This window comes from Panthera onca, chromosome A1 (assembly GCF_046562875.1).
Source record: "Panthera onca isolate mPanOnc1 chromosome A1, mPanOnc1 haplotype 2, whole genome shotgun sequence".
Classification (NCBI taxonomy): Eukaryota; Metazoa; Chordata; class Mammalia; order Carnivora; family Felidae; genus Panthera; species Panthera onca.
The window spans coordinates 194,513,948-194,530,679 of NC_138339.1; the positions used below are offsets into that span (position 1 = coordinate 194,513,948).

Consider the following 16,732-nt stretch of genomic DNA (forward strand, 5'->3'; position numbering starts at 1 on the left):
CAGCTTTTTTGTGGGAAAAATTTCTCTGGTAAAGCCTTAAAATGTTTACAGGAATTTATATTTTTATTGTGTGGAAAGGAATCAGTTTCTAAATATTTACACTATGAAACATTATTTTATGACTTTTAATATAGTCAATAGCTATATTATTTAAAATTCATTTCGTGTCATGTTCACACTAAACCAAATGTTTTAAATCCTTGAATTTTAAAATATTTCTAATTAATGATCTTGTGATTTCAGAAGAGAAATTAGTCATACTATTTCCTTTGGTATTAAAAATAAAATCCTGTTGTTTGTTTAAAGAATGGACATCCTATTACATTAAAATCATATATGATTCAAGTGAGGGACTGTATCCCTGGTACAAAGAATATGTGGAAGAAGTAGAAGTTCAGTATTTTAAAAATATGGTTATTGATTCAGTGAACTAAATATATTAAACATGTAAAATATTAGATTCTTTTAATATACAGGAATAGAGATCTATGGATTTTTTTCTGAGACGTTCCATGTAAATCAGGAGTCTTATCTAATCAAGTCTTAAATCAATCCACTACTTAGGAAACACTTCAATATAATGCATTTTATTAAAGTAAGCTACATCTACAGTGGTTCTGGAATTAAAGCCATTTTGCATAAATACTGCTTCATATATGTGTATGTTTATAGACTACTTTGCCAATGGGAGAAAAAAATGAAATGAGATCAAAGGAAGTATTTCTGTTTATTATTTTGATTAAAATGCTAGTGGGCCAAGTATCTCCTTTGAAAGCCCCTTTGTTTTGACTTATTAGCAGGATATGATGCTAGAGATGATAAGACAGTGCCTTTGATGTAGGAGGGGCCAAAGAGTGAATAGCTCCATTACCATTTGGCACCTGGGTTCTTTAAAGTATGGAGTTTACCCTCATAATCTACTGGTTGAGATGGTTTCTATTTAGATACCAAGGACAAGCTGGGACAAAATATGTTTTCATTTTTCTGTTTCAGTTCTATCACCTTGATTAGTCTTAATTCCTAAAAGGGCCCCAGTTATTGGGAAGTATAAAGCCAGAATCCCTGCGCTTGGATATTTTACTTTTCAAAAGTAATTTTTAATAGTTTGGCCTCATGAGAAATTGTTCATTCTTCTGAGCACGTGAATGACAAATTTGATAGCGTTACAGTTTAAAAAAATTTTTTTTAATGTTCGTTTATTATTGAAAGAGAGAGAGCGTAAGCAGGGTAGGAGCAAAGGGTGAGGGAGGCACAGAATCCGAAGCAGGCTTCAGGCTCTGAGCTGTCAGCACAGAGCCCGACATGGGGCTGGAACTCACAAACCGCGAGATCATGACCTGAGCCGCAGTTGGACGCCCAACCAACTGAGCCACCCAGGTGCCCCAATAGCATTGCAGTTTATATTCCATCTGTGATGGTTCCATTTGGCCTCTTGAACATCCAAGTAGTTAAGATCCACTGTGGGAAGTTGAAGGATTTACCCTGTTTCATCTTTTAGAATATTTAGTTCATTTTTAACTTAATCTTTTGTGTCTTGATTCATTATTTTTATGGTAACTGTGCATTCAGGGTTTTAAGTACTTTTTGAAATATAGGATTAATGAAAAATTAACAAGTTGGAAAACAAGATTCAAAAACGTCAATAATCACTGAAGATTGTTAAATTACATGAAGTCCTTTTATATTGCATTTTACTATTTATTGAATATGGTAACATTAAATTTCATAAGTAGAGTTTTAAAAATATATTTATTATGTCAGATAATTTTTGTGAATGTATCATATCAATGCCCTCGTATCTGACATAATGGCTTAAACTGGAAGAGACTAAGTAGACATACTGTCTCAACAATTTTATTCAGCATTGATAGAAATATCAACATTTTCAGACTTCACATTCTTTTGAAAATACAAATAGACAGGTTTTTTTCATAATAAATAATCACTTGTAATGTTCATAATTTTATCCACATTAGGCATTATATGTGTGTGTAATACACATATAATGTACATAATGTATATATATATATATTATATATTACATATGTCACACATATATGACATGTAAATTAGTTTAATTATAACATAATTTTTGGACTAATGTAATATTTCCAACATACAAATATATATTTCTCTCAGTAAGTAATTGGTTATGATATTAGTTGTTAGAACATTTATCCTACTTATAACTGGCCAACATATAATGTTTTAAAAGTGGTCATTTGTACAAACTGACACTATTTTATTTTAGACTTTGCATATAATAAAGAAAAGTGAACACGTCATACACTTCTTAATACGATGGAATTCTTTAGCGTGACAATCACAGCTTTGCAGAGAGGTGCTTTATTTTCCTAAAATAAACATTGAAAGCAGTGCCCAGCCCAGCCACTCAATGCACACATTTAACACTCACCAGGAGGGAGGTTTGGTGTGCTGAGCCCACTAAGTTTTAGATCTCAGAAGGGGCTTTACACCCTGTGGTGTAGGCACACTTCTTTCAGCAGAAAGCATGTCATTAAAATACTGCCCTCTTGCAGTGGCTTCAAACTAGTGTAGCTGGAATTGTTTTTAGTCACTACACAGCATGATAAGCATTTTGCTATTTTCCTGAAGTAATTTACTATTTGTATACAGGTCACAATGAGGGAAATCAGTTTCTTCATGACAAGCAATATTGACTTAAATCCAATATGTTCAAAATCATTTTCCACTTTTGCAAAAGAAAGAAAGAAAGAAAGAAAGAAAGAAAGAAAGAAAGAAAGAAAAGCAACCATTGAGCCATGATCCACATATATACAAAACAAAGATGAAACTGAATCATAGATGGAAATATGTTAAGCAAAGAGAAATTTATCTTAACTTTCGTCAATCAATACCCACTTAGATAATTTAAACGATTCACTGTGAATGAAAAGAAAACATAGAATACAATGTTTTATTGGTTAACTTAAAAAATATTAAAGCTGCTTATTTTGGCATCATGGAAACACATTCTCAATGAAAACATTGTGTGTTGTATTATTAACTCACAGCATATGATCTCCATTTCTGCCTCCCTAGATTTCTACCCCCCTGGGATAGAAACAATGTGGACTCACACATTTATTATATTAATTAGAAATCACTACCTAATATAATTATTCTGGCAAGCACATGGTGAGTACTGAAAATATTATTGACAGAATTTCTCCATTTAACTCTGGTGTTAAAAAGATTTGCATGTCTAAAACTGCCTTGATTAGATATTGTTTTTGACGACTCTGCTCAGTGTTTTACTATATGCACATTAAGCATGAGGACTTTTAGCACGTCTGAAGTAACATCTGCTCTGTCTTTTTGTTGCTGGGTTCATGGTATAATTAGCTCTATATTTCACCAAATACAATTTTGCTCCCATGGCGGACAAAGCAGCATGAAGAAAACATAAATAATTGCAGATTAGAGAAACAGAAGGCAAAGTGGGTGTAGATGGCTTTGATAAAAAAGGGTTAAGGAGAATAGAAGGTCAGCTCATTATTAAGAAAAAAAAGGAGGCAGTTAAAATTAGATATGGTCTTTGTAATTAAAGAAAACACACACAGATTTTTATTTTAACAATGTTTCCTATTTGGCCAGATAGTTTAGTGACTTGCAGTGGTGTAGTTTGTTTTGTATTTATTTAGAAAACATTTTAAGAAATATTCATGTTTGGATACACACACACACACACAGACACACACACACACACACACAATTTAATTATTAGAGGAAATGTTGAAATGATAGAGGTTTTGTGTTAATTTTCCCAGTGTGTAAAACACTCTTTTAAAAAAGATAATACCACCTTTACAGAATCAAGTTACTCATTGTAGCCAGCTTGTCAGGTTTTTATAGCCTGAGAGTCCAATTTCACTGTGCCTCCAAACAACCATCAGTCAATATATTTGCATAAGCCAGTAGTATCCCCTTCATATTAGATTCATGTTAAATTTGGGACTCTTCGCTCTATTAAATATCTGGCTAAGTGTGTGTCATTGTTTAGCATTACACAAATTATGTACAAGAATATTAAATACATACACAAAATATGTAAAAGAGCCAATGTTGAAGTAGTGTATTTTGGCAACTGACAACATAGTTTGTTGTGTATTTTTAAAAAATATGCTGTATGATAAGTGATTACATTAGCTTCATAGATGTGAAATGTGATTTTCCACAGCTTTCACTTTTTGACTGCAAACCATAAAATATCCTGAAGTGGTAACAGAGGACTAACTTGGCACTTACTTTGTTTGTATCAGAAAAAAGTCCTCAAAAGTCTTGAAAACAAAGTAAGGATCTTTTTTGTTTGTTTGTTTAGGAAGAAAAAAAGACGGATAAAGGAAATTCTGATCTTAGAGGTATTCATCCAATAGCATAAAATGGGTGAAAATATCAAAACATACTTCCTATTTCATTCTATATCTGAAGCATAAAACTCACATATCAACTCAATTACTACACAAACACAGAAAAATAAAATCCAGAAAGCAAATCTAAGTGATAAATTACTGTATAGTTCTCTGTTGAAGGACAATTTAAAAGGTAACTATGCAATGCGGCATAAATAATTCAAAAATAATATATTCTTCTCACAATTATTTTTCCTGTTGAAGAAAGACAAAATATTTCTGTACTGTAAGAATATTTTTTTCACATAGATAGCTGGCGTAACTGTATTAATCACTTTAATAGTGCCTGGGAGATTTTACCACCTCTCCACGGACGCCAGAAATTCTTATCCAGCTTGCCTCAGGCTAGCAAAAAGTTGCCCAGGGTCAGGGCCGTATGTAAATAAACCATTTCCAGAAGAAACGTGCCACAAAATAACATGATGTTATTTGTCTACTAGTTCTCTGAATTTTATTGGGTTAATAGAGGGTACAAGGTAAATCCTACCTTGGCACATACACGATTATTTAAATTGTACTTTTCCTCGAATCATGGACAAAAGGGACTAATATATAGTTTAGCTAGCTTAGAGCTTTTTAATTGTAATTGTACAGTAGAATCTTCCAGGTAGGTTTGGTGTTTTAAAGTTTTTTATTTAAATTCCAGTTAACACACAGTCTAACTGTAGTTTCAGGTGCACAATATAGTGATTCAATGCTTCCATCCATCCTCTGGTGCTCATCACAAGTGCACTCTTAATCCCCATCAGCTATTTTACCTGTTCTGTCTCATCTCCCCTCTGGTAACCATCACTTTGTTCTCTATAGTTAACAATCTATTTCTTGGTTTGCCTCCCTCTCTTTTTTTCCCCTCGCTCGTTTGTGTTGTTTCATAAATTTCACGTGTGAGTGAAATTATATGGTATTTGTCTTCTCTGATTACCTTCTTTTGCTTAGCATAATACTCTCTAGTTACATCCATGCCATTGGAAATGACAAGATTTCATTTTTTTATGGCTGCGTAATAGTCCATTTATACATATACCACATCTTTATCCATTCATCAGCTGATGGACACTGTTGGGCTGTTTCTATAATCTGGCTATTGTAGATAATATTGCTATAAACATAGGAATACATGTATCCCTTTGAATATGTATTTTTGTATCCTTTGGGTAAATACCTAGTAGTGCTGTTGCTGGATTGCAGGGTAGTTCTATTTTTAACTTTTTGAGGAACCTCCATACTGTTTTCCAGAGTGGATGCACCAGTTTGCGTTCCCACCAACAGTGCAAGAGGGTTTCCCTTTCTTTGCATCCTTGCCGACACCTGTTGTTTCTTGTGTTATTGATTTTAACCATTCTGATAGATGTGAGGTGGTATCTCATTTAGTTTTGATATGCATTCCCCTGATGATCAGTGATGTTGAGCATCTTTTCATGAGTCTCTTGGCCATCTGTATACCTTCTTTGGAAAAATGTCTATTCAGGCCTTTGCCCACTTTATTTATTTTTAAATTTTTTTAATGTTTATTTTTGAGAAAGAGAGAGAGAGCGCAAGCAGGGGAGGAACAGAGAGAGAGAGGGAGACAGAGAATCTGAAGCAGGCTCCAGGCTCTGAGCTGCCCAATGTGGGGCTCGAACTCATGAACGTGAGATAATGACATGAGCCGAAGTTGGACACTTAACCAACTGAGCCACCCAGGTGCCCATTTGCCTATTTTATAACTGGATTATTTGTTTTGGGGGTGTTGAGTTTTATAAGTTCTTTATATATTTTGGATACAAACCCTTTATCAGATATGTCATTTTCAAATATCTTCTCCCATTCCATAGGTTGCCTTTTAGTTTTGTTGATTATTTCCTTAGCTGTGCAGAAGCCTTTTATCTTGATGAGGTCCCAAGACACAACAGCAGACCATACACAACACATACCAGAGACACTCGCTAAAGCACCAGCTTCTGAGTGCTCCTGGACCTCTTCTTAAAGCCATTACTTTCAGGAGCAGGAGACATAACTGGCTTTTCAGCACATAGAAGAAGGCAGGGAGCTATAAAACACACACACACACACACACACACACACACACACACACACACACAAAACAACCCTTAGATTTATTCCTAACCAACACAATTATAATCTCTAAGAATAGGATCTGTGTATTGGTATTTTTTTTTAAAGTTCCAAGGGATGCCAATGAAAACTTCGTTTTGAGAACCCTGAATTCTAGTCTAATTCCCTTTTCTTGATTTGAGTCTCCTTTACATGTTTTTGTCAATATAAACTTGAAAACCACTAGTTATTTCACATCCATTACACAATTCTGTCTGTGGAAAACTTGGTTAAAAAATATTTGTGTGAATTATACACAATGACCACTCAGAATGTGAAAGTACTTAAGGTATTTGAGGAAAACTATGTCTCAAGGTTTGGACATATATAGTTTGAAAAACTGGAAAAACTTGTTAGTTGAATTAGCTCATGTGGATGTTATTTGTGAATGAATATCTTTTGCATATGCTTTGCAATATTTTGAAGAAAGGACCTAAGGTTCTGAAAGTTGTTTTGACTTGGTCAAGCTAGTGCCTAGAAGGATCTGAATCCACTCATTTTGATTTCAAAAATCTAAGTTTTTTCTGTAACCTCAGTGTCTTTCTCACTGGGCATGGTGATCAAGCATATCTGAATCTTTTAGTTGTATTATACTTGGAGACAAATACACAAACAACCATTATTTCCCTTTCTGGGAAATTCAAATAAAAAATTAAAATATTGAGATATTGGTATATGATATTTGGCCCAGCTCCTTCATGCCAGCGATGATGATTTGACACCAAGAATGGAAATTATAGTAAACGTTCTTGTTCTGCTTTTTCACCTCAGATATTTTATATATTTATTATTCCAAACACATTCTCCCATTGGATCTCAATCCTCTACTTTTCCTGAGGTGTAAATGAGTTTGTGTGTATAAAGAATTAATACAAAAAGCCTGAAAGTTGTTTTTGTTATACACGCAAAGGAAATGTTTAATAGTAGCATAATTAGTATGGAATTCACGAGAATGTAGCTGTCTCCATGTTAATAAAGTTACTGATTCAAAAGAATCTAAATATAGAAAGTAAGAAGTCATATTTTTGGGGGGAGTTGAAATCACTTTTATTTCCATGCACACATAAGAATACACACTTGGAGAGACAGATCTTAATTTCTCTTTCCTGCGCTACCTTTCCAACTCAAACACATAAGGCTTTGCCAAATTCTCTTTTCAGTTAAACTCTGAGGATGGTACATGAGTAGATGGGGTACCAAAGTTCTCTTCTGTTGCTTCTGCTCGGAACCGGGGAGAAGGTGTCCTTTTTCCACCCCTGAAAGCCCAGGAATTGTTTAACAGTATTTTTGCCATTCGGGTTGCATAGTTCATAAATCTCTTTAATGCCCAAATTACATTACATTTAATGAAATTTTACTCCTAATTCATTTGATTTAGCTACTTGCTTGCCTCTAATTTGTGGGTCAGAGAATTTCAGCAATTTTGTCTGAAGTGGTATTGGATTGTTTTAAATATGTGAATACTGAAGTTCTGTCATCCTGTTAAAACTCATTTTTGAAATGAAAGCTCATGTCTCTTTATATCATCAGCATGAAGCTTGAAATTAAAACAATATTTTCAGGTTTTGACTTCTTTTATCTTTTGAATTTTAGCAATAGAGTTTTGGAGTTCAGGAAAGTACTGTGTTTTGAGCTATATCCTGGTATAAATAAGAGAGATCTCCAAATACAAGTAAGGAGAACTCTGAGACTAAGACACTTAAAAAGGATGAGTGTCACCCTGATTTGAGGATGAATAATTTATGAGAATAACCAGAGGTAACTTTGTACTAAGATTATTTTCTTTTACAAATGTGGAAAATTAGCAAATTTCTGGTGCTCGAGAGTGTGGCTCCCACATAATTTTCATTACTGCTGCAGGAGATTCTCTGTTGAGTTGGAAGTAGAGCTATGAAAATATGTTTTCTGCTTTAACTATATGGTGAAGATAGTTCAAGTTGAAACAGGGCTGCAAATGCAATTTCCTAAGTACATAGTGGTTTAAATAGGCTTTCGAGATTGGTATCTCAATCAGAACCTAATTGAATATGATTTTAGGAGGAAATTTATGATGTAAACCATTTATAGTTATTTCCATACAGCTTTCACAACACAAAAAAACCAATTCATAGAGTAGACGAGTAAACATTAATAAATTTTAAGTAGAAAAAGTTACCAAAGTGGTTATATCATGATTCCAGGTTTAGGTCTTTCCAAGTCCCCAGTGACTATGGTACAATGAAACCTAATTTCAGTTAGCACCTATTAATAGAAGCTGTTTAGCTAACTTTATTTCTATCCTCCACTTTCAACAAAACGACTCTACTCCTGTTAATAATAGTGCCTACAATTTACTGGGCACTTACTATATGCATGGACAAGCCAGTGTGCTTTACATGTGTGAAGGCATTCAATATAACAATGCAATAAGGAGGCAGGGACAATGATGATTATCTCCTGATTTAGGAGGAAACTGGGACAAACAAATTCCCTAAGATCATGCACTTTGACATGGCTGAACTAGGATCTGAATCCTGTTTGGATGTCAAAGTCTGTAGCCCAAACCACAGGGTGAACTGTTAAGAGCCTGGCAGTGAAATCACAATGAAGGAGGTGAAGTGATGCTGGTAGAGGGCTTTTCCAATGATTTTTGTCTTTACTGAGAAAATTATGCATATTTAAACCCATAGGCCAAATGGTAGGTTGTCACACATTGGCATACAAACACATATGGTTTCTTTTTATAAAAGAAAATAACACCTCAAACAAGTGCAGTAGATTTTAGGTTAGAAGGACCCTCAATTAATACTAACTCACAAAAATGATACCTTACTATACTAATTTGAGGAGTTAAACCAATAAATAAATTTGAGATGGCTGGTTTATTTGAGTGGCATTTTCTTTAAGCTTGATTTAGATTTAATTTTAAATCTTCTGGAATTGAGAATGAATATTACATTTAAATGCAATGTGTTGGACTCTCCTTTTATGCCCCACTCTCAGTCCCCCAACTTTTCCTTAAAAGCACTGGCTGTAAGTATTTGCCCCAAAAAGCTGTGTGTGTGTGCCCCAAAAAGTATGTGCCCCAATAAGCATGCACACTTCTATAAATTCAAACTTGCTGTTGTTGCCTCTGCCAAAAATGTCATTTTCCTTCATTAATCTACATTTCCAATGTTTCCTTTTCTATGGAGACCTTCCCCACTTGAGTGAGCATGCACTTGACCTACAGTGCTTTGTTCATATCTGTAACCTAGTAAATGGAGATGCGTCTCTAATACAACATAATGAGATAATTTAATTCTCTGAGCTTTTCCATGCCATTGTCTTTATTTTTATAAAACAGTAAATAGTTTTCCTTATTTCATCTTTGTATGCTTTCTAAAAGTCACATATATTTCTAGTACGGTTATAACAACCACAGTGCCATATACATGAATACAGTGCATATAAGCCCTACATTTCCACTTTGCTTCCCAAATCCTCAAAATGTATAAACACCAAAATATCTTTTTCCTTTCTTGGTCATCTGTGAACACCTCAAGGGCAGACCGAATCCCTTCTGTAGTCCCCAGTAGTATTTGGAACAGTGCATCGCATTCAGTGGCTGCTCAGTAAAGGAATTAAATTAATAAATGAGTTAGTGAGAATCCTGAAAATACAGAAATATTAATTAAACTGTTTTATACTTTTAAGATAGACTGTTTCCAATGAAAATGTAAACAACAAGGTATGAAGGAAGTGTGTAATTTGAGACCATCCACTCATTAGTCATTTGGTTACTCTGTTAAAGGAAACAAATTTCAGGGTCAGTATGTCTTCCCGTGGACTCTACTTCTCAAACTTGTAATATGAACAGGAGCTCAGTTTTGGACATCTCAGATTTAACATCTCTAACTGATGATCTTATTCCAAACCTACTCATTCTTCAGTCTTCTCATCTCTATTATTAGTAACTCCCATTTCACACTTCCTTGCTCATGCCCCAGACCTTCAGCCCTTGCCAGCTGTTCCCTCTCTCCTACCTGCATCTGATGTGTCCACAGATCTAACCCACCTCTAACCCCTTTATCACCTAGCACCTGGATCATTGTGAAGGTGTTCTAACTTGATTTCTTGCTTCCTGCCTACTCCCTTACAGCTGTCAAGGTGGTCCTGTGAGCACCTATCTCAGACCAGATCACTCCTCTGTGTATACCATCCCAATTCTTCCTATGTCATGTAGAGTAAAATAATAAAAGATCTTTTGATAATTTATAATCCTGCGTGATGGGGTCCTGGCTTCTCCGCTCTGACTGCCTTCCCTCCCGTGCTCACTTGTCCTGAGCCACTCTGGCCCTCTTGCTATTTCTGAGATGTTGCAGGAACACTTCTGCCTCAGGATCTTTGCATTGCTCTTCCCTCTTCTTGGAATCCTCTTCTTCTGGAGATCCATAGATCTTGTTTTCTCATCTCCTTCAAATGTTGCCTTCTTTTTAAGGCTTTGACCAACAACCAGATTTTAAATTGCACCATACCCCCTCAACATATAAATACTTCCTAACCTCTTTCCTGCTTTGTTTTTCTCCATGGCACGTATCACAATCTGATGTATCATGTAATTTATTGAGCATATAATTATTAGGTTGTCAGCCCCCTAGGGCCTGGGACTTTGTTGTCCAATTTGCTCATTGCTAATCTCTGTGTCTAGAACAGTGCCTGCAACCAATATTTGTTGAAAGAATGACTTAACAAGGAATGTGTTTGGGAGTACAAAAATATATTAAAAACAATACTGCTAAACAAATTTAACTGAGACAAAAATTATGAGCAGGTCGGTTGTTCTCTCACAAAAGCACTACTTTTCCAGTGAGATTAAGGATTGAGAGGGCTTCAAGATTCTTTGCACTGAGAAAAATGATGAAACAGTTAAAACATTTATTCTCTAAATGTGACATGCTCTAGGAGCTACACATCACTTCAGCTCATGTTTACACATTATGCTACTATAACTGCTTAAAATGTAGGGATTTTTAATTGAATTTTATGGCTGGCCTACATTGTTGATAGTAATTTTTATGTTATAGCTTATGAGTTTAGTCATAGAAGGATATAGAGAAATTTCCATTGATGTAATAAAATATCTATAAAAACAAAATGGTGTTTCCTTAGTAGGTAGCTATTTTATGTATCTCTAAATCTCTGAGCATTCAATTATAAAAATTCATTTTGAGAAAGAATATTTAGTAAATTAAATAACTTTCTTTAAAACAATAAGACTCAATGATATAGTCCCGTGTATTTTACATAGAATAGATATTTTTAATAAACTATTTTGTATTTTCAAATTACCACAGTAATATATTGACAGGTAGGAACCCCAAACTTACCCCAAATTTCCTTATTCGTGCTATTCATAGTCAAGCATATTATTTATTATAACCCATGGCATTTTAAAATATATTTACTATTTATGCTTTATCAGTTGGATTTCAGTTAGCGTTCCAAGAGAGTTATGAAAAGTTATAGTTATATTGTTTCATATTATTGTCTTTGCAAAAACAATTTTATTTTAATTTGGTGAAGCCACTTAACATCAGATTTACCCTGTTTAATTTTTAAATGTACAATACAGTATTGTTGAGTGTAGGTACAATTTTGTACAGGAGATCTCTCGGCCTTATTCATCTTGCTTAACTAAAACTTTATGCCCGTTGATTAGCAACTCCTTATTTCCTCCTCACCCCAGCTAAGTGAAATAAGCCAGATCAGAAAGACAAATACTGTACTACATCATTCCATGTGTATGAGATATCGAAAATAGTCAAATTTAAGTTATTATATTTTATTAAGTTTTTGTTTTTAATGGCCAAATAGGTTTTTAATTGGAAATTATATTATTAGCCTATACTTAAAGTATTCAAGTAACTAAATGAAGTTTTCAAGACGCTATTTTTCTTAGGAACATTTAGATTTTATTTTTTCAAAAAGCATATGCATTAATCAAATTTAATGCGAACTCAAACTGATTCTTTTCCATAGTTAGTAATAGTTATTCAAGATATTTTACTTATTTTACCATGGGAAACGGTGATGAAAAATGGGAATGTTCCATTACTATTGACCTTTAAAATCTCTTAAGTTAAGGATTATGAATACTTTTGGCTGAAAGCATACATAATCCTGCTGTTTTCTTTTTCTTCTATATATTCCCTCTCAACAGCACTTTCTTGAATTTTAAAATGGATAACATTCATTTGACATTTTGCAGTCTAAAAATTAAATTTTCATGCTTGCTTTGAATGCACCTGGGAACCTAGAAATGAAATTTTGATAGAAATAAAAATGCCACTGGGAATATTATTGATTACCTAGAATGTGTGGCTTTCATTTGCCAATTAAAACATATTAGCCAAGTCGTCTGGAAGTGAATTGGTGTCTGTTTTTTCAATCATTGATATAATAGATAATTTACGTCAGTTGTTTATAAAAGCTTTCAGATGATCTTAAAATATTAGAATATAAAAGGTCTCACTAATTTTGTAGAATTTAGACAATTCCAGAAACATTTTCAGAGTGTTTTAATACCCCTGAATTATAAAACGAGTAGTCACAAAAGATTGGTCACAAAAGATTGGTTTGAACCTTTATACTATCTTTAATAAAAGGGTATTCCTCTCCTTTGTTAATTGATAATTTAAAAATAAGAATAATTTTTTATATTGTCTCAACTTAATTCCTGACTTTTGTCAATCCAACAGTATATTTAGATCCTCTGCTAGAAACGGATCTGTAAATATGGAGAACAAACTGACTGTTGCCATAGGGGTGGGGGAATGGGAGGAACAGGCTTCCAGTTATGGAATGAAAAGTCATGGGGACGAAAGGTCTAGCATGGGAATAGAGTCAGTGATACTGCAACAGTGTTGTCTGGTGACAGGTGGCAGCTACAGTTGTGGTGAGTTTAACATAATGCATAGAGTTGTCGAATCATTATGGAATACCCTTGACACTAATGTAACATTGGATATCAACTATACTTAAATAAATAAAACTTTTTAAAAATAAAATCCCTGCTAATTTTTCCTATCATTCTATGGTGATTTGTTCTTATTCATTACTATTGTGCACTATTGTTACTGAAACTCTGAATTCTCAGGTGGCTAGCTCCCAAGCAATTCATTTGTTGCTAAATTCTATTGATGGTTCCTAAACTTCAAAGCATCATGAAAATGTTAATTATAATTCACTGCCTTCATTCTTTTTCTTTTATTTTTTTAAAATGTGTATGTATTTTTGAGAGAGACAGAGAGAGAGAGACAGAGACAGAGAGAGAGAGAGAGAGAGAGAGAGAGAACAAGTGGGGGAGGGGCAGAGAGAGAGGGAGGAACAGAATGTGAAGCAGGCTCCAGGCTCTGAGCTGTCAGCACAGAGCCCGACGCGGGGCTTGAACCCACGAACTGTGAGATCATGACCTGAGCTGAAGTCAGAGGGCTTAACTGACTGAACCACCTAGGTGCCCCTCATGGCCTTCATTCTGAATGCCAGTTCACTGAATGGCTGTTCTGGCCCCTGTACCTGGCAAGCCTAGACAATGCAGAGACTTAAAGTGGCGACTTTACCTTTAAGGAACTTAAGGAACCCCTTGGAGCGATACTTCATTTTTCCTTGGTAAGATTGAGATGGTCAAATTCTACTTGGATTTTTAGAACTTTCTAGTTTCAAATTTTAATCCCTTTTAATATTCATGGTGTATTCACTATTTTTCTATTTGTTTTGAAATCTGCTCCTTTTAGGTCTAATATTTCTTAAGGAGGGCCATACTTTCCTTTTTACAATTTTATAAACTCCAAATTGACATGGTATAATTGTCCCTTATTTTCAGGCTCCTCCCCCTTCCTCCTCTTCCTCATATCAGTTATATAACAGGTACTTTGTTTATGCTTATTAACTACTCAGAGTGCTAATTTGGTACTTATCCTCCATTATTGGTACATTACACATGACAGACTGAGGTCACACTGCTTCCTTAATATTTTGTCCCTGTCTCATTTCTGTCTGACCTCAACACCTGTGATCTCAACCTTGACATTTCTGCTTAATAATAATAGCTCTCTTTATTAATTACCTAGTTCTATGTATTTTTGTGCTTCATGTACATCATCTCATTTAATTGTGTGCTTGCCCTTGAATGGGTGTTACTCCCACTTTCCAGACGAAGTGTCTGAGGTACAGGATGAGTCTCTATGCTCAGGATGACAAAGGCGATATTTTTTTTTTTTTTTAATTTATTTTTGGGACAGAGAGAGACAGAGCATGAACGGGGGAGGGGCAGAGAGAGAGGGAGACACAGAATCGGAAACAGGCTCCAGGCTCCGAGCCATCAGCCCAGAGCCTGACGCGGGGTTCGAACTCACGGACCGCGAGATCGTGACCTGGCTGAAGCCGGACGCTTAACCGACTGCGCCACCCAGGCGCCCCCAAAGGCGATATTTAAAGCCACCTGTAACTTTTACCAACTTTCATGCTCTGTCACCTCACAATGAATACTAACTAGTTATTCCTTGCAAGGTAAAATTAAGTATAGGGAAAAGAGTTCCCTTTCTTATTCCTACCTTTAAAAAAAAATTCAGTTGTTGGAGCGCCTGGGTGACTCAGTCTGTTGAGCATCTGACTTCGGCTCAGGTCATGATTGGTTTGTGAATTTGAGCCCCGCATCCGGCTCACTGCTGTAGGCACAGAGCCCACTTTGGATCCTCTGTCCCCCTCTACCTTGGGTCTACCTTGCTTGCACGCTCTCAAAAATGAATAAGCGCTTAAAAAAATTCAGTTGTTGGCATGGAAGTAATGAGTTTTCTATAAGAAATTTTAAAGCAGGTGTTCTAATCTTGTTCTTATGGTCTGAAGTCATATTAGGATATTATTTGACTTATTAAGGTACTACATTCCCAGATGTCCTAAAATGTCCTAAAGTGTTATCAGATGTAGCAGCAGTGTGGTTCCAGGACCCATGGAAAGGAGGGCTCTCAAAATACCTTCAGGGAGTCCAAGAGGTCAAAATATTTTGCATAATGATACTGAGACCTTATTTACCTTTAAAAAACCTCATTCTCTCATGAGTGTACTGGAGCTTTTGAAGGCTACATGTTTTGTGACATTGCAACAGACTGAATGTTAGAAGTGGATATGGAAATCCAAATGACTTCTTAAGACACACTTGAAGAATTTTGTAAAGTGTGTATTTTTTCGAAAATATTTATTTCTTATTAAAATATGGTACTTATGCTAATATGCGATGGATTTGTAGTTGTAATTATTTTTAATTAACAAATATTTTTATTCCTAATTTTCTTTTCTAATATAGTAAATATTGACATGGAACCAATGTGTGTAGAGACATCCTGAAACCAGTGTGTTTACGAGAAATACTGCCATATAAAGCTATGTTATAAATAAGACCCTTGATTTTTATTTTTACTTTTTAAGCTTTTTAAAGATGTTTATTTCATTATTTTTGAGGGAGACAGAGCGCGAGTGGCGAAGGGGCAGAGAGAGAGGGAGACAGAGAATCCCAAGCAGGCTCCATGCTGGTTCTGTCAGCACCAAGCCCGATGAAGGGCTTGAACTCATTAACTGTGAGATCATGACCTGAGCCAAAACCAAGAGTCAGACAAGAGTCATCCAGATGCCCTTGATTTTTAGAACCTGTGTTCAGAAACCTTGATCTATTTACGACAAGTTTTCTCCAGAGTCTTCATGAAAAATGCTTGTAGTCAGTGATGGTAGTGAGGAGAATGAAGAAGTTTCAAATGAGAATCTTGTGAATCAATATGACAGTCTCAGGAAGGTTGACAATGAAGATGAATGAAAACTTATTTTCAAAGTCTTTGTTGATTTTTAAATGATTATTATTTATCTCCATTTTTATCTTGTTTTTGTAAATAAAACTTTAGTTCTGTCAGATGTCTTTGGTAAAATTTTTGTATGCATCTCACTCATTCAGTTAGCATTTAGGGAGAGTAGTCTCGCCAGTAGACTGGTGAATTCCAAAGAGAGTATGAACACATAGTCATGAATTTTATTCTGAACTGTATAGCAAATGATGGAGCTAAGATTCAGGTCTATAGCCCAACCAATGAGGCCAGTTTCTATATTTATCTATCAAACTTTAATTATTTGGAACTGAGAAATATAGTCTAACAAACACACATTGAACATGTATTATGCACAAAGAATTCCCATCTCTC

General features: G+C 35.0%; 1 protein-coding gene across 2 annotated transcripts in view; it reads left to right on the forward strand.

The window, feature by feature from the left end:
- DACH1 (dachshund family transcription factor 1) overlaps window positions 1–16,732 on the forward strand; it is a 438,758-nt gene that overhangs the window by 269,798 nt on the left and 152,228 nt on the right. The window lies entirely within an intron of this gene.